Source organism: Hemitrygon akajei, chromosome 3 (assembly GCF_048418815.1).
Source record: "Hemitrygon akajei chromosome 3, sHemAka1.3, whole genome shotgun sequence".
In the NCBI taxonomy this organism is placed as follows: domain Eukaryota; kingdom Metazoa; phylum Chordata; class Chondrichthyes; order Myliobatiformes; family Dasyatidae; genus Hemitrygon; species Hemitrygon akajei.
Genome location: NC_133126.1, coordinates 28,487,206 through 28,514,667, shown reverse-complemented (window position 1 = coordinate 28,514,667; position 27,462 = coordinate 28,487,206). Strand labels below are relative to the sequence as shown.

The 27,462-nt window shown below is 44.4% G+C and overlaps 1 protein-coding gene across 2 annotated transcripts in view; it reads left to right on the top strand.

Annotated features, from left to right (window-relative positions):
* Window positions 1-1,943: 1,943 nt before the first annotated feature.
* bdkrb2 (bradykinin receptor B2) overlaps window positions 1,944-27,462 on the top strand; it is a 127,570-nt gene continuing 102,051 nt past the window's right edge. Inside the window, exon 1 of one of the 2 annotated variants that reach the window (XM_073039424.1) lies at window positions 1,944-2,054. The gene's annotated coding sequence lies outside the window, so the exon portion shown is untranslated. The remainder of the gene's footprint in view (window positions 2,055-27,462) is intronic. The other variant, XM_073039426.1, reaches the window with a different exon arrangement.

The following is a 27,462-nucleotide window of genomic DNA, read 5'->3' as shown; positions in this document are numbered from 1 at the left end:
GTCCGTTGACATCTGATGGTACTATTTTTAACAGTATTTATTGATAGAAATACACAAAAATAATATCAATGCAAACACACAGATAATATATGTTGTCAATACTAAATCTAAAAGCGCGGGTATAATAATAATCAATAAGAAATAGCTCTATCGTTGTCTAGGGGATAATGTATTGTCTGATGGAAATATAAAAGTCACTTTAGTTCAGTCAAGCTGTAGGCTGCAGCCTTTGGTTGGAGAGAAAGACGGGTTAAAACTTGCCCCATTCCTTTTATGATGTCAATCCTTCGAGAGTCGTTGGGAGTTGATTTCCCTGTTGTTAGCTAAAAACCGTTCTTCCGTGGTAGAGGCCACCGATTCCGGGGCAAATGGAAACAGACGCACGTGGCCTTCCACTGGTTTTTGCTATTACGGGATCGCTAGCGTTTCTTCTGGTGCGTCTGAGGGGCTGTTCCCACAGACCCTCTTTTTATCCTGACTCACAGGGTCGCAGATGTCGATCAGGTTGGGATGATGCAATCCCTCCACCAACCTCCCCCTCGGTTCATTGCCTGGGGGGGCTTCGATGCATCGTGCAGGATGCAATACACAAGTCCGTCTCCAAGAGACAATAGCCGGTATCAATGGGTCCGCCTTTCGAAGGCCAGGACACATTCCAACCCTTTTGTGGATTCTGCATGTCTTTCTCTCATTTCCTGTGTCCCCTGAACTGATTTAATAGTGATCTTGCGATTCTCACAAAGGAGGGGGCTACCCCGCACCCTTCGGCCCCTCAGAGCTGTGGCACATTCGTAACACTATAAGTTGCACATTTAGACAGAGATGTAACGTAAAGATTTTTACTCTTCATGTATATGAAAGATGTTAGTAATAAAGTCAATTCAATTATCATGTATTGCATTGTACTGCTGCTAAGTTAGCCAATTTCACGACATGCTGGTAATATTAAAAGTGATTCTGAGACTTCTAAGAGATGTTTAGATAGGCACATGAATGTGAGCAAAATGCTAGGACATTAACATTGTGCAGGCAGAGGGTATTAGTTTAGTTAGATCTGTTCTGTGCTGGACTGTTCTATGTTCTGTGAATCTGCTCTCCACCACGATCATGGCTGATTCACCACTCTCTGGTTAAAGAAATTTCTCTTCATCTCTGTTCCAAAGGGGCATCCTTCTATTGTAAGACTGATTACCAAGTTATATTTTTTTTCTTGTGAATGTTGTGTCAAAGACAAAGTCAAAGTGAATTTATTATCAGAGTACATATATGTTACCATACTACCTTGAGACTGATTTTCTTTCAAGCTTTTGCAGACAGAAAAACAATGCATTTTACAACAAAAAACTAAACGTAAACAAAGACTAAAAAACAACCAATGTGTAATGTCTCTCATGCGACATGCCTGTGATGTCGCTGCAAGTATATTTTTATTGCACCTGTGCATTCACGTACATATGACAGAAAACACGACTGGACTCGACTCTTCCAGACTAGAACACAGGCGGAGACCACCATTCAGCCCATCATGCCTGTGCTGAACCTCCACTCCCGAGCTCAATCGATCTTTTTGCAGCCCAGTTGAAACGCGGGGAGGGGTTGCTGCCGGCGCCAGGGAACAACGTCCCCCTCCCCATCAGCAGCTGGCCCGCATCCATCCGCCACCCAAGAATCAGCAAAGACAGCCCAAATCACTAACCTCGACCGCAGGCAGCAGTTCGCTGTCCAGGCCCCGCGTTGCTAAGAGAACGTTGCTTAGGTACCGTTGCCCTGGCAACAGAGGGGGCAGACGGGTCCACGTGACGGCACTGGATGTGGGCTGGAAAGCGCTGGACTCGCGCGCGCGTGTGTGTCTTCGCACCCCTCCCCCCCCCCCAACACACCCCAGGAGGGGCGGTGCCAGGCGCGAGGCGCGTGCACGGGCACGAGCGGCGGCGCGCGAGGTTGGGGCGCTATCCGGCTGCTTGTCGGAGGGCCGTCGCCGCCAAGTTCCGGGGGGAGCAGCTGCTCGCCGCTGGCCGGTCGGCAGCATGGATCTCTCCTTCATGGCCGCGCAGGTAAGCAGGAGGTGGGAGGAATGAGGAGATCACCGCGGAGTGAGGAATATGGAGAGAAAGAGAGTGGAATGAATGGAACGAGAAACAGGTATAAAGGGAATGACAAAGAGAGAGCAGGGAACGAGAGAGTGTGATGTGGATGGAGGGAATGAGAGAGACGAAGATGGAGGGAATGAGAAAGAGATGTGGATGGTGGGAATGAGAAAGATGATGGAGGGGATGAATGAGAGACGTGGATGGAGGGAGAGAAGGACTGATGTGGCTGGAGGGCACGAGAGAGAGATGGAAGGGAAGAAGAGAGGTGGAGGGGAGAGAGAGTTGGAGGGGAATGAGAGGTGGAAAGAAACGAGAGAGAGGTGGGGGGAAATGAGAGGGAGTGAGAGAGGTGGAGGGGAATGAGAGGTGGAAAGAAACGAGAGAGAGGTGGGGGGAAATGAGAGGGAGTGAGAGAGGTGGAGGGGAATGAAAGGTGGAAAGAAACGAGAGAGAGAGGTGGCGGGAAATGAGAGGGAGTGAGAGAAGTGGAGATGAACAAGAGAGTGAGAGGTGGAGTTGAACGAGAGAGAGTGAGAGGTGGCAGGGAATGAGAGAGGTAGGTGGAGGGGACGGGAGAGGGGTGGAGGGGAACGGGAGGGGGAGCGAGCAGGGTGGAAGGGAATGGGAGGAGGAGCAAGAGGGGAGGAGGGGAACGGGAGGAGGAGCAAGAGGGGAGGAGGGGAACAGGAGAGCGAGAGAGGGATGGAGTGAACGACTGAGGTAGCACGAGAGGGGTGGAGGGGAATGACTGAAGTAGCACGAGAGAGGGGTGGAGGGGAACGACAGAGAGCGAGAGAGATGGGTGGAGGGGAACAACTGAGGTAGAACGAGAGAGGGGGTGGAGGGGAACTACTGAGGTAGAACGAGAGAGAGGTAGAGGGGAACAACAGAGAGCGAGAGAGAGGGGTGAAGGGGAATGACAGAGAGCAAGAGAGAGGGGTGGAGGGGAACAACTGAGGTAGAACGAGAGAGAAGGATGGAGGGGAACGACAGAGAGCGAGAGGGGGTGGAGAGGAACGACAGATAGAGCGAGAGAGAGGGGTGGAGGGGAGCAACTGAGGTAGAGTGAGAGAGAGGGGTGGAGGGGAATGACAGAGAGCGAGAGAGAGGGGTGGAGGGGAACGACGTAGAATGAGAGAGGGTGGAGGGGAATGACTGAGGTAGAACGAGAGAGAGGGGTGGAGGGGAACGACAGAGAGCGAGAGAGGAGAGAGAGAGGTGGTGGGAACAAGAGAGAAAGGTGGAGGGAAACGAGTGACAGAAAGAAAGGTGGTGGTGTCGAGGGAGAGAAATCCGGACGGGGTGAACGAGGGAGAGAGATGCGGACAGGAAAGAATGAAAGAGATGTGGGAGGAATGGAAAAAAGATGTGGATAAATGGAATGAGAGAGCAAGAGAGATGCGGATGGGATGGAATGAGAGAGAGAGATGTTGACAGGAGGGAACGAGAGAGAGTGAGACGCGGACGGGAGGGAATGAGAGAGAGAGACGCGGATGGGAGGTAATGAGAGAGAGGGAGATGCGGATGGGAGGGAACGAGAGAGAGAGATGCAGATGGGATGAAACGAGAGAGAGACGAGAACGAGAGAGAGACGCGGATGGGAGGGAACGAGAGAGAGACGCAGACGGGAGGGAACAAGAGAGAGAGACGCGGGCGGGAGGGAACAAGAGAGAGAGAGACACGGATGGGAGGGAACGAGAGAGAGAGGGAGAGATGCGGATGGGAGAGAGAGGGAGAGACATGGACGGGAGAGAACGAGAGAGAGAGGGAGAGACGCGGATGGGAGAGAACAAGAGAGAGAGGAAGAGACGCAGATGGGAGGGAACGAGAGAGAGAGAGACGCGGACGGGAGGGAACGAGAGAGAGAGAGAGAGAGGCAGAGACGCGGATGGGAGGGAATGAGAGAGGGAGGGAGACACGGATGGGAGGGAACGAGAGAGAGAGACGCAGAAGGGAGGGAACAAGAGAGAGAGGGAGAGACGTGGATGGGAGAGAACGAGAGAGAGAGGAAGAGACGCAGATGGGAGGGAACGAGAGAGAGAGAGGGAGAGACGCGGATGGGAGAGAGAGGGAGAGACGTGGACGGGAGAGAACGAGAGAGAGAGGGAGAGACGCGGACGGGAGAACGAGAGAGAGAGGAAGAGACGCAGACGGGAGGGAACGAGAGAGAGAGAGAGACGCAGATGGGATGGAACGAGAGAGACGAGAACGAGAGAGAGATGCGGACGGGAGGGAATGAGAGAGAGAGAGAGGGAGAGAGGCGGATGGAAGGGAACGAGAGAGAGAGGGAGAGACGCAGACGGGAGGGAACGAGAGAGAGAGAGAGAGGCAGAGACGCGGATGGGAGGGAATGAGAGAGGGAGGGAGACACGGATGGGAGGGAACGAGAGAGAGAGAGACGCAGAAGGGAGGGAACAAGAGAGAGAGGGAGAGACGTGGATGGGAGAGAATGAGAGAGAGAGGCGTGGACAGGAGAGAACGAGAGAGAGAGGGAGAGACGCGGATGGGAGGGAACGAGAGAGAGAGGCAGAGACGCAGATGGGAGGGAAAGAGAGAGAGAGGGAGACGTGGACGGGAGGGAACGAGAGAGGGAGGGAACGAGAGAGGGAGGGAGACGCGGACGGGAGGGAACGAGAGAGAGATGCGAATGGGAGGGAACAAGAAAGAGAGAGATGCGTGCAGGAGGGAATGAGAGAGCGAGAGAGATGCGGACAGGAGGGAATGAGAGAGCGAGAGAGATGCGAACGGGAGGGAACGAGAGAGTGAGGGAGATGCGGACGTGAGGGAACGAGAGAGAGAGAGAGAGACGCAGATGGGAGGGAACGAGAGAGAGATGCAGACAGGAGGGAGCGAGAGTGAGAGTTGTGGGTGGGAGGGAATGAGAGAGCAAGAGAGATGTGGACGGGAGAGAGAAGGATGCGGACCGGAGGGAACGAAAGAGAGCGGGATGCTGATGGGAGGGAACGAGAGGGAGAGATGCAGACAGGAGGGAACGAGAGGGAGAGATGCGGACAGGAGGGAACGAGAGAGATGTTGGATGGAAAAAGGATGTGGATGGGAGGGAATAGGAGAGTGAGACGCAGATGGGAGGAAACGGGAGAGGGAGATGGGGATGGGGGGATACTTTCTATTCAGCAAAAATAGAAAAGACAGTGTTCTTTTTTGTTTTTAGCAAATTATGTTTTCTTTCTTGTCCAGACTCTGGCAAGATGGAGGTTAATGACTCAACAAACCTCTTTGCAGTTTAGGCTGCTGAGATCCCAGTCTCTGATCCTATGATCTTGATGGGAGTATTTAGAACATGTCCTGTGTTTGTGGAGAGCTCCTGAATTTTCCAGTGTGTCTACCCTTATTTCTCTCTGGCCCTTCACCTCCCTAACATCCTGCCATCAGGCTGTCTAATGGTGTCAAAGCTGGATTGTCTGTCTGCTCCCCTCTTTTTTTTTTAGAGGATGTCGCTGTACATAGTGGCTGTGATTCCTTCCCAGCATCCCAGCATAGGAATGATTACTTCCATGTGGAATAGCTGGGACTTGGACTTATTTGGGAAAGAGAGGTGAGGGAGGGCAGGGATTAAAGTGCCAGCACACGAATTACTGAAGTAGACTCGAGCACCCGTGTGACTGGTTCATAAATGGTGCTCAGGACCAATATCACTTACCTCTGTTGAGAAACCTTCGAAGATGATGGCAGTGCTGATCTTAATGTTGTAGAAATTTACAACTGAGAAGGCCATTCAGTCCATTGTGAGAAAAGCCCTCACTGAGGCGATCATTTCCCATAGTGCTTGTATGGTGCCTTGCTGAGCATGACTCTTTAACAACACATCCAGTTACAAAGAGGGTTCATCCACCATCATCTTCAGGCACTGAACTTGATAACAAATCTCTCCTCCCTCTCTACATCCTCACAGATTGAGGGGAATAATTTTTCCAGAACTTCCTGCTGATTCTCCAGCAGTTATTCCATATTCAGGTTCATTTATTTATTACGTGTACGTCAAGGCACACAGTGAAATGCGTAATTTGTGTTAACAGCCAACACTCCTAACAGTGTGCTGGTGGCAGTCCTTAAGTATCACCACACATTCTGGCATTCTGACATAGCATGTTGACAGTGCTCAGCAGAACAATTCAAAACACAATAAAACAGAACACAATTAACAACAAAACAGCAACAGCAAAATACACCCCTTTCCTCCCTCCTACCTGCATGAATGTATAGTCCTCCACCTCCAGGACAGGCCTCTAGTCTCCTGGTTTTGAATGAGCTGATGTTTAGGGATAGGAAAAGGCAGAGTAAGGAGATGTCTCACTGTAGGTGATGCACTTCCCTGCAGTCTCATTAGGTTTTATAATCTTCACTACCTGTCCTCTTTTCTCTTTTCTATATCTCCCAACCCCAGGTTAATGACCTTCCTGGAAAAGAAAATTGCTTCATGCACTTCACTATGTCTCAGCTTCCCATCATTTTACGCACCTTGGTTATATCTTTACCCTGTCTTCTTTGCTCCAGATTAAACAGCCTGACTTCCAACGATGGTTTAGCCTCATAACTATAATCCTCCATCTCCTTTCAATCACCTCTACACCATCACATGCATCCACATAGACTGGAGATTGGAGGCTCAGCGTCTGTGAATCTGAGAGTCCAAGGCTGTCTGTCCTGGGGATGGAAGGGTGTCTGTGTGTGTGAGGGAGAGGGTGGGAAATGGGCTTGTTTCACTGTTGTTAATTTGTTTTATTATTGTCACTGCTTGTGTTGTTCTGCTGAACATTGTGGCAAGCTACATTGGGCTAGAGTGTGTGGTGACACTTGCGGAGTGCCCCAGCACATCCTTGGGCGTGTTGGTTGAGGATGCTTTTCACTGTATGTTTTGAAGTACATGTGATTGATTATTTTATTTGGAGATGCAGCACAGTATAGGTCCTTCTAGCTCAACAAGCCCAAGCCACCCAATTATACTCATGTGACCAATTAACCTACTAACTGATATGACTGGAATGTGGGAAAAACCGGAGCACCTGGATGAAACTGATGTGGTCACAAGAAGAAACTCCTTACAGACAGTGGCAGGAATTGAACTGGTGCTGTAATAGTGTTGTGCCAACTGCTAAATCTGAATCTGAATCTTCCAGTAATGGTGGCAAGTACCTCCTCACACCCAGCTGGGACAGTCAGGCATCAGAAGAGGAGGGTTTGCAATGCGCAGTGGTGCTCCTTTCTTTGGGTAGCCCTGGGAAGATAACCCCAGAAAAACCCAGTGATTCTAGGGGTGGAAAGGAGTTTCTGGACTGCACTCTGTAGATCTGGTATTGTGTCCTGGCCGTCTCCTGGGGTGAGTGTCAGTCAGGCAAATCCTGGCTTTCATCTAACTGAATAATGCAAGGAAATAAATATGCTTTGTGATTCACTGCTTCCCCGCAGGGAGGAAGTAAACTCTGGACTCGAGTGATCTCTGAATTGAGTGATTAATCTGCAGTAGGACGATTGCTATGGAGTCTACGGATGTATGCTATGGGGTTAAAGATCATTGGGTCCCCTTGGAGGCTGGGAATAGAATCATCTAACTGGCTTCTCATCTAGCATCAGAAAGTGCCTTTTAAGGTCATGTATCTTGTCAGGCACGTGTCTGGAGAGGTGGGGTAGAGGTTATGGGGGGAGTATAATAGTATTGGAGAATGGTGCTGGAACTGAGTTTGAATCTGGCTGTGAAATTAGGAGTGGTGTGTATTGGTTGGAATGTTGAGTATGAGATAAGAGCAAAGACGAGGTTAAATTTATCATCATTTGCTCAACTCCATGTATGATGCACAGTGTAATGACAAACTTACAGCAGCATCACAAGCACACAGTGTCAGATAAGCAACATTCACCAGAAAAAACATAAATTAAGCATAAATAATACACAATTTATACAAGAAAACTCAAGCAGAACAAAAGTCCATTTTACTGTATGGTGATTATAGTGTTGGTAAACTGTAGCGATCAGGGCTGTGCCATTTTGTTCAAGATTTTTGAAGAGAAGTAACTGTACCTGAACCTGGTGGTGTGGTACTTCATAAGCACAAGATATTCTTCAGATCTTGCTGGAAATCTTGAGCAACACACATAAAGTGCTAGAGGAATTCAAATGAAGAAGGCTGGTGACATAACTCGGAGCTTGTCAGCCAATTATAAAGCCCTTCTTGTTCTGCCCATGTTCCACAATCCATTCAGCTTAATGAGCTCATTCCTCAGCCACAGGGAGTGGATTTGACATGGCCTTAGAGATAGCAACCTGTGGGATTGAAGTATTGTCTGGCTACAGTCTAATTGTCAATGTGGGCAATAAGTTTGTGTGTCTGGTGTCTCACAGGGAAATGCAGAGTAGATGTGTCTAGCAGGGACTGAGGAAGTGGGTTCTGATGGAATAGCATTGTTGCCTGGAAATGTGTCTCGAGAGCCTGTTCTTTGAGCGAGTCAGACTGGAACAAAGCTCCAGGTATATTCTGAACCATCCCCGTCCCCCCGAACCCAACTGTGAACAGACCATCCTACAGTAGTCAATGATGGATAGAGCAGGGTGTTTCAGCCATGGATCATTCCGCCATTCATGGCAATCTTCTTAGTGAGAGGGTGGTGAATCTGTGGAATTCTATGCCACGGATGGCTGTGGAGGCCAAGTCATTGGGTATATTTGAAGCAAAAGTTCATAGGTTCTTGATTAATAAGGGTGTCAAATGTTATGGGGAGAATACAGGAGAATGGGATTAAGAGGGAAAATAAATCAGCCATAACTGAATGGTGGAGCATACTTGGTGGGCCAAATGGCCTAATTCTACTCCTGTGTGTTATGGATTTTTGGCATAGGGATAGCAAGAAGTTCCCTCTCAGTCTTTTCACTCCTTGTTAAACTCTGAACTGATTCACTTTCAGGGACTTTTACAAATCATGTCATTTATTTACTTATTTATCATCATAATTATTATTGCATTTGGACAAGTGGTATTCCTTTGCACATTGGTTGTTAGTCACTCCTTATTTGTGTGTAGTTTTTGATTTTCTTAGTTATACTGTGAATGCCTACAAGAAAATGAATCTCAAGGTAGTATATGGTGACATATGCATACTTTGATAATAAATTTACTTTGATTTTGACTTTTATTTGGCAACCAGACTGCATACAGAGTTCTGTGTAGATGAAGCAAATGCATAATGAGTCTAACATAATTTCAAAATTATGTCCCTCCAGGAATAAACACAAGATTTGCATTTGTTAATGTCTTACAGCCTGACCTAATTTCTCCTCTACCTGACTTGGATTCTCTCATTTCTATGTAATAAAATGTCTATTTTTTACTTCACACTTCAGCCCTTATAGTGGAAGAATCTAAAAACAAGTCAAATAATAGATAATCGGGGGCATGAGATTGTGAGGGGTAAGAGGAACATAAAATGATCACTACCACTACAAAAAGGATGAAGTAAATTAGTAGTGCTAGGAGCCAGCAAATCGTCTAGACCTGTTAGCCTGCACCTTAGGGTCTTAAAGGAAGTTGCAGCAAAAATAATAAAAACATTGGTTGTTATTAACCAAAATTCCCTGGATTCTGAAGAGGAAAACTGCAACTTCACTGCTTAAGAAAAAAAAAACAGGAGTCTATAAGCCTGTTAGTGTACCATCTGTCATTCGAAAAATGACATTAGGAAAATGGCCAAAAGTGGCAGATGGAATACAGTGTAGGGAAGTGTATGGTCATGTGGAAGTCACTAGCAGTATAGTGGAAGTTCCGGGTGTCAAGGATCATGAAGTGCGTGAAGTTACCATTACTAGAGAGAAGGTTATTGGGAAACTGAAAGGTCTGACCAAATAGTGTACACCCCTGGGTTCTGAAAGAGGTGGCTGGAGAGATTGTGGAGGCATTAGTAATGATCTTTCAAGTATCACCAGATTTTGGAATGATTCTGGCAGACTAGAAAATTGCAAATGTCACTCCACTTTTCAAGAAGGGAGAGAGGCAGAAGAAAGGAAACTAAGCCAATTAGTCTGACCTCAGTGGTTGGGAAGATGTTGGAGTCAGGATGAGGATGAGGTCTTGGAGGCACATGATAAAATAGGCCATAGAAAGCATGATTTCCTGAAGGGAAAATCTTGCCTGTCTAATCTGTTGGGTTCTTTGAAGAAACAAGCAGGGTAGACAAAGAATCAATTGATATTGTGTTCCTGGATTTTCGGAAGGCTTTTGACAAGGTGCCACACATGAGGCTGCTTAACAAACTACGAGCCCATGGTATTACAGGAAGGATTCTAGCATGGATAAAGTAGTGGATGATGGCAGGAGGCACAGAGGGGGAATAAAGGGAGCTTTAACAGGTTGGCTGCTGCTGACTAGTGGTGTTCCACAGTGGTCTGTATTGGGACCATTTCTTTTTGCGTTATATATCAATGATTTAGATGATGGAATTAATGGCTTTGTTGTAAAGTTTGCAGATGATATGAAGACAGGTGGAGGGACAGGTAGTTTAGAGGAAGTAGGCTACAGAAGTACTTAGATTAGGAGAATGGGCAAGGACATGGCAGATGGAATAGTGTCAGAAAGTGTATAGTCATGCACGGGGTAAAAAGAGATGAAAGGGTTGACTATTTTCTAAATGGAGAAAAAAATACCAAAAAACCTCCGGTGCAAGGGGACTTGGGAAACCTTGTTCTGGATTCCCTAAAGGTAAATTAGCATTTTGAGTCTGTGGTAAGGAAGTCAAATACGAAGTAAGCATTCATTTCAAGAGGACTAGATTATAAAAGCGAGGATATAATGTTGATATTTTATAAAGTACTGGTGAGGCCTTACTTGGAGGATTGTGAACAGTTTTGGACACCTTATTTTAGAAAGGATGTGCTGAAACTGGAGAGGATTCAAAGGAGGTTCATGAAAATGCTTCCAGAATTGAATGGCTTGTCATATGAAGAGTGTTAATTCACTAGAATTCAGAAGAATGAGGGGTGACCTCATTGAAACCTGTTGAATGGTGAAAGTCCTTGATAGAGTGGATGTGGAGAGTCTAAGACTAAAGGACACATCCTCAGAATAGAGGGGTGGGCCTTTTAAAATGGAGATGCGGAGGAATCTCTTTAGCCAGAGAGTGGTGAATCTGTGGAATGTGCTGCCACAGGCAGCTGTGGAGACCAAGTCTTTATGTATATTTAAGGCAGAAGTTGTTAGATTCTTGATTGGTCAGAGCATGAAGGGATATGGGGAGAAGCTAGGAGATTGGGGCTGAGAAAAAATTGGATCAGCCACGATGAAAATGCGGAGCAGATTTGATGGGCCAAATGGCCTAATTCTGCTCCAGTATCTTATGGTCTTATGAACTTTGGTAGAAGGAATAAAGGCTTAAATTATTTTCTAAACGGGGGAGTAAATTCAGAAATCAGATGTGCAATGGTACTAGTGAATCCTATTGTAGGACTCCCTAAAGATTAACGCAGCTTGAGTCAGTTTCGAGAGGAAAATTTGGAAGTCGCACATGCAAATGGACTAGGGAATCCTAGTGTGGGATTCCCTAAAGATTAACTTGCAGCTTGAGTCAGTAGTAAGGAAGGCAAATGCAATGTGAGCATTCATTTCAAGAGGAATGCAATATAAAAGGGTAGAAATGCTGAGGCTTTATATGGCATAAGGGATTGGTCAAACTGCACTTTTGGGCCCCATATCGAAGGATGTGCTAGCAAGGGTCAGAGGAGGTTCACGAGAATGATTCTAGGAATGATATGATTAATTTATGACAAGCCTTTGATGGTTCTGTACCTGCTGGAGTTTAGAAGAATGGGGGGGGGGGGGGTTTGAAACCTATTGAATATTGAAAGGCCTAGCAGGGGTGGACACGGAGAGATGCTTCCAATAGTGGAAGAGACTAGGACCAGGGGGTATAGTCTCAGAATAGAGGGTCATCCGTTTAGAACAGAGATGAGGAGGAATTTCTTTAGCGAGAGGGTGGTGAATCTGTGGAATTCTTTGTCATGGATGGCTATGGAGGCTAAATCATTGGGTTTATTTAAAATGAAGGTTGATAAATTCTTGAGTCATAAGGGCATCAAAGGTTAGAGGGAGAAGGCAGGAGAATGGAGTTGAGAGGGAAAATAAATCAGCCACGACTGAATATGGGACAAATGGTCTAATTCTTCTATGTCTTATGGTCTAAATATTGGAACCTATTACTGAGGGGGCAATATCAGGCATGTTTAAAAAAACACAGAACAATTGAACCAGGCTGAAAAGGCTTTACAAAGGAGAAATCCTGTTCAACAAATTTACTAGAGTTCCTTGAAGATGAAACGAACAAACATGGTATAGGAAGTCAGTAGAGTAGTGCAGTTGTGTTTCCAAAGGCATTCCACAAGATACCAGTATAAAGGGTAAAGTACAAAGAGGGAGTAGACTTGGGATAACATACTGGCATTGAGCAGTCTGTAACTAGTGAGATTCCCCAAGGATCAGTGCTGTGGCCTCAAAACCACATACGATCTATATTAATGAGTTGTATGACTTTATCTTTTATATACAGTGGATTCTCGTTAATTGGGACATCGGTTAATTGGGGCAGCTGCTTATTTGGGACAAATCTTAAAGAACTAAAACAAATCAACAAAATTGATGGGATTCCACTTGTTTATTTGGAACACTCTGCCACATAATTGGGGTAGGAGACTTGCCATTCAGGTTCTACCTAGAGTCAGTTGCGTGCACTGGTGTGGCCGTTAGACTACCCAGTGCTTAGAACAAATAGTTTTGAAATAGTGTCAGTTGCGTGTCGCCTGTTCAAAAAGCTGTGATTTTTGTCATTGATAGTTGGTAAGAAATAAGCAGTAAGACAATTCTTAACTGTTTTTCTCACCACAGTTTCAAGCATTGAGGCTTGGAGATGACAAAGAGCTGGGAGTGAAAATAAAACAATCTCACTACTTCAACAAGTTAGGAACTACAGAGAATCTGAAGGTATCATCAATCTTGAATGTTACCTTTGTCGTTACCAGATACTCAGCTTTCACCTGTGGATTTCAGTAGCTTTTTTACAAGTGATAGCTGCCATACCTCAGTACAGTGCTTTGACAGGCAGGCAAAACCAGATGAGGGTGGCCGGCGGGTTTCATACCCTGGTGAGATAGGAATATGCCTGTTCTAGCATGTGAAGTCAGCTCCAGTGGACTGGGCAGATGAGATCTAATGGACAGGAAGGCAGTTCTGCAGCACTCCATGGAGAACGAAGGGCATGACAAGGCACAGAAGTCGTGGTGATCCACTGCAACCAAGGAAGACCCCAGATGTAACATGTACTCATACTATTGGACTTGGACTTCTGAGATCAAGAGAGTGTTTCTGCCCCAGTGCAACGACTTTTCTACTTTTAAAACTCTCCCACACAGGTTTCCTGTCATTGTCGGATACGACAGACAACCACAAGAAGTATTGGTAGCGTTCCAATTTTTTCAACATTTCATTTAAGTGCATAATTTGTAAAGCATTGTATGAGGGGTGCATTATCTTCACCAGATTCTTGAAGGAGCTAATTGTACTGTAGCTAAATTTACTAATAAAGTAAGAATAGATGGCTTACAAGCTGTAAAGAGGACACAAGGAGCATGTAATGGGACTTGCAAATAGAATAATTTGTGGAAATGTAGGTTAATATATGTTAGGAGGAAGAATAGAGAAGGAAATTATTAATTAAACAGTAAAATTACAGAATGCTGCAGTATAAAGGGACCTGTGGACCTAGTGCATGATACACAGAATGTTCCATGCAGGTACAAGTACTAAGGAAGATGTGGGGTCAAAGCCCATGTTCGAAGTCCCATGATCGGCAAGTCCCAGGATTGAGGCCTAAAGGTCAAAACCTGTGATCGGCAGGTCCTGAGGTCAAAACCCAGAGGTTGGCAAGATCTGGAGAGCACAGCCAAAGATCAAAGTCCAGAGCTCGTTGAGTCCAAAGATAGAAAGACTGAAGTCAGTGAGTCCAGAGGTAGAGACATGAAGGTTGAAGGCCCTTAGCCAGCTTGTCTGGGGATAAGAGGCCAAATTTCTGCAAGTCTGGGTCAGTAACTGGAGGTTGAAGGTCCAGTGTCTGCGATCTGGGGCCAAGAACTGGAGACCAGGAAGAGGCCTGTCTGTGCATGTGAGTGGGTGTGAAAGAGGTTTATTTTGATGTTGATGTTATGTTGTTGTTGCTTGTGTTGTTTTGCTGAACAATGTGGACAAACTGTATAGGCACTGGAACGTGTGGTTACATTTGGCTGCTCCCAGCACATCGTTGGGTGTGTTGGTCGTTGATACAAACAATGCATTTTACTTTATGTTTCAATATACAGATGATAGATCTAAATCTGAATCCAAGCTTGCTGGGAACTTAAGATATACAGGGAGAGGAAGGGGGTTGAACACAAGATTGGATGAGCTATGATCTCATTGAATGGCTGAGCAAGTTTTAGGGGTTATTTGGCCCACTCCTTGAAATCCATGTGATAAGTTGGTTTAGTACAGTGAAAAACTTTGTCTTGCATGCCATCGATACAGATCATTTCATCACAACAGCACCCTAAGGTAGTACTAGGGCAAGTGTTCCCAACTAGGGATCTACGGACCTCTTGCTTAATGATATTAGTCCATGGCATAAAAAAGTTTGGGAAACAGGGAAAACCATTAACATAATGCAGAATAAAGTGTTATAGTTACAGAGAAAGGGCAGTGCAGGTAGACAATGAGATGCAAGGTCATAATGAGGGAGAAGGTGATGTCAATCTAATTGTACTGGAGACACATTCAGTAGTCTTATAACAGCAGGCTGGAAGCTATCCTTGAACCAGGCAGTAGGTGGTGATACAGGATTTTGTATCTTCTGCTCAATTGTGGGGTTGGGGGAAGAGAGAATATCTTGTTTAAGTGGGTTTGAGGAAGAGAACGTCTAGGCTGCATGGGTCTTTGATTATATGATCATATATCTATCCTTCATACTTTTAACTTATAGTTTGTTACAGTACTCCTCAAAATGGAATATTTCTCCAACTTGTATTATCTTAAATTTAGAAATGGTTTTTAATTTCCAAAGTTAAATTGTTGAGAAGTTGTAGACCACAGTGGTTCCATAGAACATCAAACATACAGCACAATACAGGCTCTTTGGTCCACAATGTTGTGCCAACCATTTAACCTGCTCTATAATCAATTTAACCCTTTCTTCCTAAGTAGCCCTCTATTTTTCTATCATCCACGTGATTCTCAAAGAGTCTCTTAAATGTCCCTGATGTATCTTCCTCTAGCACCACCCCGACAGCCTACCTCTGACATCCCCTATTCTTTCCTCTAATCAGCTTAGTTATGCCCTCTTGGGGAAAAAAAAACAGTTTCTGGCTGTCCATTCTATTTGTGTCTCTTATCATCTTGTACACCCCTATCAAGTCACCTCCTTCGCTTCACAGAGAAGCACCACGGTTGCATAGTGTACCAGTTAGTGCAGTGCCAATACAGCTTGGGACAAGGGAGTTCAATACTAGTACCATCTGTAAGGAGTTTATGTATGTCTTCCCCATGGAATGAACATAGTTTCTCCGGGTGCTCGGGTTTTCTCCCACAGTCAAATGACATACTTGGTAGGTTAATTGGCCATAGTAAATTGTCACGTTGATTAAGTTGGGGTTAAATTGGGGTTGGGGATTTCTACAGCAGTGTGACTCAAAGGGCCAGAAGGGCCTTACCAATGCTGTATCGCTAAATAAAAATAAAAGTCCTTGCTTTTGGTAGCAACGACATAGGTAGGAAAAGGGAAGTGGTCCTGAAAGCAGACTGCAAGGAGTTAGGAAGGAAGTTGAGAAGCAGGACCACAAAGGTAGTAATCTCAGGATTACTGCCTGTGCCACGTGACGGTGACTATAGGAATAGAGTGAGGTAGAGGATAAATGCATGGCTGAGGGATTGGAGTGGGGGCAGGGGTTCAGATTTCTGGATCATTGGGACCTCTTTTGGGGCAGGCGTGACCTGTACAAAAAGGACGGGCTGCACTTGAATCCCAGGGGAACCAATATCCTGGTGGGGAAAAGTTTGTTAAGTCTATTGGGGAGAGTTTAAACTAGAATTGCTGGGGGTTTGGAACCAAACTGAAGAGATGGAGGAAGAGGCGGTTGGCTCACAAATAGAGAAAGCTTGGAGGCAGTGTGAGAGGGAGGATCTGCAGATGATAGAGAAGGGATGTGCTCAGACCGATGGTTTGAGATGTGTCTATTTTAATGCAAGGAGTATTATGAACGAAGTGGATGAGCTTAGAGCATGGATCAGTACTTGAGCTATGATGCTGTGGCCATTACGGAGATATAGATGGCTCAGGGGCAGGAATGGTTACTTCGAGTGCCAGGCTTTAGATGTTTTAGAAAGGACAGGGAGGGAGGCAAAAGAGGTGGAGGCATGGCACTATTGATCAGAGAGAGTGTCACAGCTGAAGAAAAGGAGAAAGTCATGGATAGATTGTCTACAGCATATATGTCAAACTCAAGGCCCGCGGGCCAAATCCGGCCCGTGGTGGAATTATCTTTGGCCCGCGAGATAATATCTAATTACTATTAAAGCTGGCCCCAGTAATCGAAGCGCCTATGGCGTATGATATGGCTAATGCTGAGTTTATTCAGGTACCAGGTTTTCAGGGTTTTTAGTGTTTATTCGACAGTATTGCTCGGCAGTCTTCTTCATAAGAAATGGAATTTGTAAAGTGAAACACTTTGTAGTTATAGCAGAGACTGAGACACATGAGAGCAGGCTGAAAAAACGGAGGCAACGAAAGCTGCGTTCGCACGCGTCCGACTGATCCGGCCCGCATGAAACTGCATTTTGCTCAATCCGGCCCGTGACCTAAAATGAGTTTGACACCCCTGGTCTACAGAGTCTCTGTGGGTGGAAGTTAGGAACAGGAAGGGGTCAATAACTACTGGGTGTATTTTATAGACCACCCAATAATAACAGAGACATCGAGGAGCAGATAGAGAGACAGATTCGGGAAAGGTGTAATAATAACAGGGTTGTTGTGTTAGAAGATTTTAATTTCCAAAGTATTGATTGGCATCTCCCTAGAGCAAGGGGTTTAGATGGGGTGGAGTTTTTTAGGTGTGTTCAGAGTAGAGCATCCTTTTAGGCTGGAGATGAGGAGGAATTTCTTTAGCTAGAGTATGGTGAATCTGTGGAATTCATTGTCACAGACAGCTGTGGAGGCCAAGTCTTTACGTATATTTAAAGACACATACTTAGATTCTTGATTGGTCAGGGCATGAAGGGATACAAGGAGAAGGCAGGAGATTGGGGCTGAGAGGGAAAGTGGATTAATCATGATGAATTGGTAGAGCAGCCTCAATGGGCTAAGTGGCCTAATTCTGCTCTTATGGAACCCATTTCTCCTATGACCATTCTGAGCAGGAGCCTTCTACCCCTGATCTGCTTGCTGTCTACCAGTCACTCTGTTGTCCAGTCCCTGACTTTGCCCACCCTGATTTTATGCACTGGTCTGTTGGAGCACAAACTTAATGCTGACAATCAGTGCAGCATATTTGAAAGATTGTCTTGTCACAGCATTCTCTATCAGAGAAGGCAAGATGATCTTTTTAGTCTTTGTTCTGTTGTAATTGATTTACAACCCAGTCATCTGTATTAGATTTCTATTCTACTAATAGATTTACCTTTTACAGATTGTTTTGTTGAAATTTCTATCCTACCAAGCATCTGGTTTAACAAGAGGTTCATCACTGGGAACACATCACACAAAGTGCTGGAGAAACTCAACAGGTGAGGCAACATCTGTGGAGAGAAACAGTTAATGTTTTGGGCTGAGACACTTCAGCAGTCCCATTCCTCTCCATGGATGCTGCCTGACCTGTTGAGTTTCTCCAGTATTTTGTCTGTGTTGCTCCGGAATCTCTTTAGGTCCATCACTGGGGTGTGCCTGATTGCCAGGAGGTATTAGAGATGAGACATTAAACTGTGTTCCTTTCTGCACTCAAATGTAGATGTCAAATATTACATGGTCTGTTTATAAGTAAGGCAGAGAGTCCTTGGGATGATTATATGGTCAATTTGTGGGAGCTTAATGGATCTTATTGTCATCTGCCCAAGTCCATGTATGCCCAGATATAATGATAAACTTACTTGCATAGAAACATAGAAAATAGGTGCAGGAGTAGGCCATTCAGCCCTTTGAGCCTGCACCACCATTCAGTATGATCATGGCTGATCATCCAACTCAGAACCCTGTACTTACTTTCTCTCCATACCCCCGATCCCTTTAGCCACAAGGGCCATCTCTAACTTCCTCTTAAATATAGCCAATGAACCAGCCTCAACTGTTTCCTGTGGCAGAGAATTCCACAGATTCACCACTCTCTGTGTGAAGAAGTTTTTCCTCATCTCGGTCCTAAAAGGCTTCCCCTTTATCCTTAAACTGTGACCCCTCGTTCTGGACTTCCCCAACATCGGAAACAATCTTCCAGCATCTAGACTGTCCAATCCCTTTAGAATTTTATACGTTTCAATAAGATCCCCCCCTCAATCTTTTAAATTCCAGTGAGTATAAGCCTAGTCGATCCAGTCTTTCTTCATATGAAAGTCCTGCCATCCCAGGAATCAATCTGGTGAACCTTCTTTGTACTCCCTCTATGGCAAGAATGTCTTTCCTCAGATTAGGGGACCAAAACTGCACACAATATTCTAGGTGTGGTCTCACCAAGGCCTTGTACAACTGCAGTAGAACCTCCCTGCTCCTGTACTCAAATCCTTTTGCTGTGAATGCCAACATACCATTTGCCTTTTTCACCGCCTGCTGTACCTGCATGCCCACCTTCAATGACTGGTGTACAATGACACCCAGGTCTCGTTGCATCTCCCCTTTTCCTAATCGGCCACCGTTCAGATAATAATCTGTTTTCCTGTTCTTGCAACCAAAGTGGATAACCCCACATTTATCCACATTAAATTGCCCACTCACCTAACCTATCCAAATCACCCTGCATCCTCTTAGCATCCTCCTCACAGCTAACATTGCCGCCCAGCTTCATGTCATCCACAAACTTGGAGATGCTGCATTTAATTCCCTCGTCTAAATCATTGATATATATTGTAAACAACTGGGGTCCCAGCACTGAGCCTTGCGGTACCCCACTAGTCACTGCCTGCCATTCTGAAAAGGTCCCGTTTACTCCCACTCTTTGCTTCCTGTCTGCCAACCAATTCTCTATCCACATCAATACCATACCCCCAATACCGTGTGCTTTAAGTTTGCACATTAATCTCCTGTGTGGGACCTTGTCAAAAGCCTTTTGAAAATCTAAATATACCACATCCACTGGCTCTCCCCTATGCACTCTACTAGTTACATCTTCAAAAAATTCCATAAGATTCGTCAGACATGATTTTCCTTTCACAAATCCATGCTAACTTTGTCCGATGATTTCACCTCTTTCCAAATGTGCTGTTATCATATCTTTGATAACCGACTCTAGCATTTTCCCCACCACCGATGTCAGACTATAATTCCCAGGTTTCTCTCTCCCTCCCTTTTTAAAAAGTGGTGTTACATTAGCCACCCTCCAATCCTCAGGGACTAATCCAGAATCTAAGGAGTTTTGAAAAATTATCACTAATGCATCCACTATTTCTTGGGCTACTTCCTTAAGCACTCTGGGATGCAGACCATCTGGCCCTGGGGATTTATCTGCCTTTAATCCCTTCAATTTACCTAACACCACTTCCCTACTAACATGTATTTCCCTCAGTTCCTCCATCTCACTAGACCCTCGGTCCCTTACTATTTCCGGAAGATTATTTATGTCCTCCTTAGTGAAGACAGAACCAAAGTAGTTATTCAATTGGTCTGCCATGTCTTTGTTCCCTATGATCAATTCACCTGTTTCTGACTGTAAAGGACCTACATTTGTCTTGACCAATCTTTTTCTTTTCACGTATCTATAAAAGCTTTTACAGTCACTTTTTATGTTCCCTGCCAGCTTTCTCTCATAATCTTTTTTCCCTTTCCTGATTAAGCCCATTGTCCTCCTCTGCTGGTCTCTGAATTTCTCCCAGTCCTCAGGTGTGCCGCTTTTTTTTGCCAATTTATATGTTTCTTCTTTGGACTTGATACTATCCCTAATTTCCCTTGTCAGCCACGGGTGCACTACCTTCCCTGGTTTATTCTTTTGCCAAACTGGGATGAACAATTGTTGTAGTTCATCCATGCGATCTTTAAATGCTTGCCATTGCATATCCACCATCAACGCTTTAAGTATCATTTGCCGGTCTATCTTAGCTAATTCACGTCTCATACCTTCAAAGTTACCCTTCTTTAAGTTCAGAACCTTTGTTTCTGAATTAACTATGTCACTCTCCACCTTAATGAAGAATTCCACCATATTATGGTCACTCTTACCCAAGGGGCCTCGCACGACAAGATTGCTAACTAACCCTTCCTCATTGCTCGATACCCAATCTAGAATGGCCTGCTCTCTAGTTGGTTCCTCGACATGTTGGTTCAGAAAACCATCCCGCATACATTCCAAGAAATCCTCTTCCTCAGCACCCTTACCAATTTGGTTCACCCAATCTATATGTAGATTGAAGTCACCCATTATAACTACAGTTCCTTTATTGCACGCATTTCTAATTTCCTGTTTAATGCCATCCCCAACCTCATTGTTGCAGCAGCATCACAGGCACATAGCATAAGATAAATTGCACTCACAAGGAAAGCATAAACATAAATTATACACAATTTTTACTAGAAAGAACCTACAGCCTCATCTTCATAGACTCTGTTGATACTTCTTGCTGCCTCAGTAAAGCAGCCAGCATAATTAAATAAGCTACCATCTGGACATTTTCTTTACTCCCTCTCCCATCAGGCAGAAAGCAGGTTCAAATATAATTTCTGTCTTGCTGTTATCAGACTCAGAATGGACTCTTGGCCTCACAATCGTCCTTATTATGACCTTGCACCGTACGGTTTACTGGCACTGTGCTTTCTATGTAGCTTTTACACTTTATTCTGCATTGCTGCTATTTTACCTCAATGCACTATCAGATTCTGATTCAGATTATTTATCTAATCAAAACATAACAGTGAAATGCGCTGTATATATGTATATAATGTTTATGTAATGATGTGACCTGTATGAACAGTATGCAGGACAAGCTTTTCACTGTATCTTGGTACATGTGATGATAATACCAATACTAATACAATTAGAACAAAACAAAAGCAAAGTCCACTTCAGTTCAAAGTAATTAAAGTGGTTACATAGTTGCTAAACTGTAGTGATAAAGGATGGGCCAGCTGGCTTAGGAACTGAATGGTTGAAGGGAAGTGGTGTAAGACTTTAGGCTTCTGTACCTGCTGCCTGATGGGAGCTGCAAAAAGATGGCATTGCCCAGATGGTGGATTTCTTTGATGTTGAACTTTGCCTTCTTAAGGCAGCACCTCCTGTAGATACTACTGATGGTGGGAAGCGATTTCCCTGTGATATATTATGTAGAGTCTTCTATTCTCTGCAGTTATAATGTGTGTAATTTCACTCCTGGGTTCCTACTTTGCAATGAGTGCACTATCTGTGATGCACTTTAGGCCATCCTGAAATAGTGGAAGGTGCAGGGTAATCATGCTCCTCATTTCCCATTGAACTTCTCTTCCATAGAACATGGAACAGTGCAGCACAGTTTAGTCCCTTTGGCTCACGATATTGTGCTGATCTTTTAACCTAGTCCAAGATCAATCAAATCCTTCCCTCCCACATAGCTGTTCATTTTTGTATCACCCATGTGCCTATCTATGAGTTTCTTAAATGTCCCTAATGTATATGCCTTTCCTACCACTCCCTGCAGCGTTTTCCATGCACCTACCACTCTGTTTAAAAAAAACGCGTTAGCAATTTCCACCCTGTGGAAAATATCTCTGGCTGTCAACTCTATCTATGCCTCTTATTTTGTACACCTCCATCAAGTCACCTCTTGTCCTCCTGCTTCTATCCCTGTCCAAGACTATGGTAAAAGACAGGGAGTTGTAGTCAGTGTCTCCAAAATACTCACCAAGAGATCTGTCACCTGACCAGGTTCATTACCTAATACCAGATCCAGTGTGGCCTCTCCTCTAGTCAGTTGATCTATGTATTATAACTAACAAATTCTGCCCCATCTAAACCTTTTGCACAAAGGTTTGACAATCAGTATTGGGAAAGTTAAATCACCTAGGCAATAACCCTGGAATCTGCCTTCAATCTGCTCCTCTGTGTCTGCTGCTAAAAGCACGTGTCTCTTGTTGTCCAAAAGCATATTACTTGACAAGAGTCTGAGAAGGGAGACAAGCAGTTAACCTGTGGGTGGGAGGCTGTGGGCGGAACAGTCCTTCTGCTGATTATTACTTGTTTTAAGTGCTCTGGGTGGGGGCAGGGAACAGCGAGGGAACTGAATTTGTTGCCTGCAAATACAAACTGTTTGCATCACAGTGTGCTTTTAAATTAAAGAATGCAGACCCTAGAAACTGCCTTCTCTCTCAAATGAGGCTAGATGATTTTTTTATATACTCTTTGCTGTTTTGTTGCTATGGCAATGCGTTAACGATCCAGCCCTCTATATTAGATTTCTAATCAGCCTTCAGCTTCTCCAACATCTCACTTCACTGTAATATCTAAACTGCACAAACATCTACTTTAACAAGAGCCTTCATCAATGGCTGGCTACTGATCACCATGGAAATAGACGTCTCGAGCCTCAAGAATTGCCTTCAGTGAAGTCTGTAAATCATTTTAACATTTTTAAAGCAAAATGAGTTAAAATGATACTGTTCTCTACCAACCTATCCCTTAAATATACCAAATGACAGCCTCCATTCCCCCCTCCCAACCCCATGGCGACAAATTCCATAGATTTACCACTCTCTGGCTAAATAAATTCCTCTTCATCTCTGTTCTAAAGGGAGGCCCCTCTATTCTGAGGCTTTGTCCTCTGGTCTTAGACGCACCCACTATAGAAAATATCTCCACATCCACTCCATTAAGGCCTTGCAATATTTGATAGGTTTCAATGAGGCCACCCCTCGTTCTTCTGAATGATAGTGAGTAGAGACCCAGAGCCATCAAAGGCTCTTCATATGACAAGCTGTTCAATCCAGGAATCATTTTTGAGAACCTCTTTTGAACCTTCTCCAATGTCAGCAAAATTCTTTCTTAGATGAGGGAACCACACCACAGACTCAACCTGCAAATTAACCTTTAGAGAATCCTGCATGAGGATTCCCAAATCTCTTTCTACCTCAGATTTTTAAATTTTCTCTCCATTTAGAAGATAGTCTATGCTTTTATATCTTCTACTAAAATGCATGAGCAAACACTTCCTGACACTGTATTCCATGTACTACATCTTTGCCCATTCTAATCTGTCTGTCCTTCTCTAGCCTCCCTACTTCCTCAAACTGACTTGCCTCTCCAACTATCTTCGTATCGTCTGAAAACTTGGCCACAAAGTCATCAATCCCATCATCCAAATTATTTGCATATGGTGTAAAAATAAATTTTCGCAACAGACCTTAGTGAACCACCAATAATCACTGGCAGCTGACCAGAAAAGGTTCCCTTTATTCTTGTTCTTTTTTTTCCTGCCAACCATCCAATGCTCCATCATGGGCTTTTAACTTGTTAAGCAGCCTCATGTGTGGCACTTTGTCAAAGGCCTTCTGAAAATCCAACAACCCAACATCAAATGATTCTGGTTTGTCTATGCGGCTTGATATTTCTTCAAAGAATTTCAACAGATTTCTCGGGTGAGATTTTCGTTTAAGGAAACCATGTTGACTATAGCCTATTTTATCATGTGTCTCCAAGTACCCTGAAACTGCATCCTTAACAGTTGACTAACATTTACTGACCATTGAGATCAGTCTAACTGGCCTATAATTTTCTTCCCTCTGCCTCTCTCCCTTCTTACACTTACACTACACGCTGCATCCGCAAAGGAAACAGCATTATGAAGGACCCCATGCACTCGTCATACAATCTCTTCTCCCTCCTGCTGTCTGGGAAAAGGCTCCGAAGCATTCGGGCTCTTACGACCAGACTATGTAACAGTTTCTTCCCCCAAGCTATCAGACTCCTCAATACCCGAAGCCTGGACTGACACCTTGCCCTACTGTCCTGTTTATTATTTATTGTAATGCCGATACTGTTTTTGTGCACTTTATGCAGTCCAGTGTAGGTCTGTAGTCTAGTATAGCTTTCTCTGTGTTTTTTTTATTACGTAGTTCAGTCTAGTTTTTGTACTGTGTCATGTAAACCATGGTCCTGAAAAACGTTGTCTCATTTTTACTATGCACTGTACCAGCAGTGATGATCGAAATGACAATAAAAGTTGACTTGACTTGACTTGACTTCTTGAAGAATGGAGTGACATTTGCAATTTTCCATTCCTCCGGAATCCTTTGATTCTTGAAAGACCACTAGTAATGCCTCCACAAACTCTTCACATCTTTCAGAACCCTGGGATGTACACCATCTGGTCCAGGTAACTTATCTACCTTCAGATTTTTGGTTTCCAAAGAACCTTCTTTCTGGTAATGGCAACTTTACACACTTCGGCCCTTTGACACTCTCAAACTTCCAGCATGTTGCTAATGTCTTCCACAGTGAAGACTGATGCAAAATACTTATTCAGTATGCTATTTCCTTATCCCCCATTACTACCCCTCCAGCGTCATTTTCTAGTGGTCTGATATCAACTCTAGTCTCTCATTTGCATTTTATATGTAGAGATTTTGGTTCTTTCTTTAATATTATTGGCTAGCTTACCTTGTATTCCATCTTCTCCTTTATGATCTTTTTAGTTCCTTGAAAGTGGAGTCACAGGTAGCGAAGAAATTAGGACATTAAGTACAAAAGTTGGCAGCACGTAATACTGTTCTACAGGACATTGATGGGGACAGACTTGGAGTATTGTGTTCAGCTTTGGTCACCCTGCTATAGAAAAGTTGTTATTAAACTGGAAAGGGTACGGAAAAGATCTACAAGAATTGAGGGCTAATTTAGAGGGAGATGCAGTTGGACAGGTTAGGACTTTATTCACTTGAGTGCAGGATACTGAAAGATGAGGGGCATAGATATGCTGAATGCACTGTCCTTTACCCAGAGATGTGGTATTATGTGCTAGAGGGCATAGGATTAAGGTGAGAGGAGGAAGATTTCAGCAGAACTCGAGGGACACACACAAAATGCTGAAGGAACTCAACAGGTCAGGCTACGTCTATGGAGAGGAATAAATATTGTATGTTTTGGGCTGAAACCCTTCATCAGGACTGAAAAGGAAGAGGAAAGAAACCAGAATAAGGAGGTGGGGGGAGGGGAAGGAGTACAGGCTGGCGGGTGATAGTGAGACCAGGTTGAGTGGGAAGGTAGGGGAATTAAGTGAGTAACTGTTTTATACATAGGATGGTACTGTATATCCGTATATGGAATGGGCTGCCAGAGAAAGGTAGGTAAAAGAGCAACTGTTAAAAGATGGTTAGACAGGTACATGGATTGGAAAAGTTTTGAAGGTTATGGGCCAAACACTATCAAATAGGACATCTTGGTCAGAATGAATCAGTTGGTTTGAAGGGCCTTTTTTCGTGCTGTGCAGCACTATGAACTGTGATGCAGTGAAAAGCTTAATTTTGCAAACCTTGTAGATAGTTTCAAAACATATGTAGATCTAGGTAGTACAAGGGAAAGCAATAACAGAGTGTAGATTAAATGTTAGATTTACAGAGAAAGTGGTGCAGGGGGATGATAAGATGCAAGAGTCATCTCGAAGTAGTATCAGGTCAAGTTCATTATTAATGCAAAAGCGATCCATTCAAGAACCTTATTACAGCAGGGCAGAAGCTGTGTCCTTGAGACTCGTGGTACATATCTTCTGCAAATGGGGTAGGGGAGAAGAGAGAATGCCCGGGGTAGGAGCAATCCTTGTTTCTGCTGGCTGCTTTTCAGAGGCAGCAATAAGAATAGACTCTGTCTACTGAGGGGAAAGCTGGTTTTTGTGATGGACTGAGGTGTGTTCACATCTCTGCAGAGCAGTTGCCATACCAAGCTGTGATGCATCCGGTTAAGATGATTTCTATGGTCTGACTATAAAAGTAGGTGAGAGTCAAGGGACAGGGCACAATGAAGTATGAGGAAGTAGAAGCACTGGTGTGTTTTCTTGGCCATAAGACTTATGTAGTTGGATTAGGTCAAGCTGTTGGTGATACTTACGCTTAGGAACTTGAAGCCCTCAACCATCTCCACCTCACCTGTCAGCACAGGATTGAATGCAGTCCAGCTGCAGCCCCTTGACACTATAAACCTGCCCTCAGTGCTACATGCAGTGCATGCTTTACTGGGATTAGATTAGCATTATTTGTCACATGTATATTGAAACATACAGTTAAATGTGTTGTTTGCGTCACTGACCAACACAGAAGGTGGATGTACTAGGGGCAGCCTGCCAGTGTTACCATGTTTCTGATGCCAAAATAGCATGCCCTTATTAACTGAACCCATGTCTTTTGAATGTGAGAGGAAACCACAGCACCCAGGAAAAAAAACATGCGGTCACAGGGAGAACACAGGAATTCCTTGCTGACAGCAGCGGGAATTGAACCCCGATCACTGATCTCTGGTGCTGGAATTGTATTAAGCACTACCATGCCACTCTTCACATCTGGTCATTGAGAGAATGTGCTAACTCCTTACAGACAGCAGTGGGAAATGAACCTGAATCACTGGCACTGTGAAGTGTTAGGTTAACCGCTGCGCTCACACACCAAGTTTACAAGCTCTATTCTCTGCTTTCTGACTTCATTCTTGGTGCCGCTGATATCCCTTTCATTCCTTTGATCTCAGATCAGTTACACAATGGAAGAAAACTTTAAATGCTCCATGTGGATGCTGTCTACACATCCCATTCATCAATCTCTATTACTTAATCAAAAGTAATGCATTTTTGGAGGAAGAACAGGAAGAATCAAATATGAAGAAACATTTCAAGAGAGTGCAGGGGTGGAGCAAGCTGGTGTATGCCAAAGTTCCTGAAAGAAATGGAAATAATTACTGTTAAAAAGGTTTTGGTTTCATTTAATCTATTTGCAGATGCTTTGTGCTTGGCACTTTAAATCACTAGATAGATCTCAGCTGGGGCATTGTTTTGAACCATCGGGATAGAGTCACACAGCGCAGAAGCAGGGCCTTCAGCCCAACTGATGTATGCTGACCAAGATATCCCATCCAAGCTAGTCCTATTTGATGATACATGCCCTCTAAACCTTTTAAAAGTTGTTGTACCTGCCTCAGCCACTTCTTCTGGCATCTTATCCC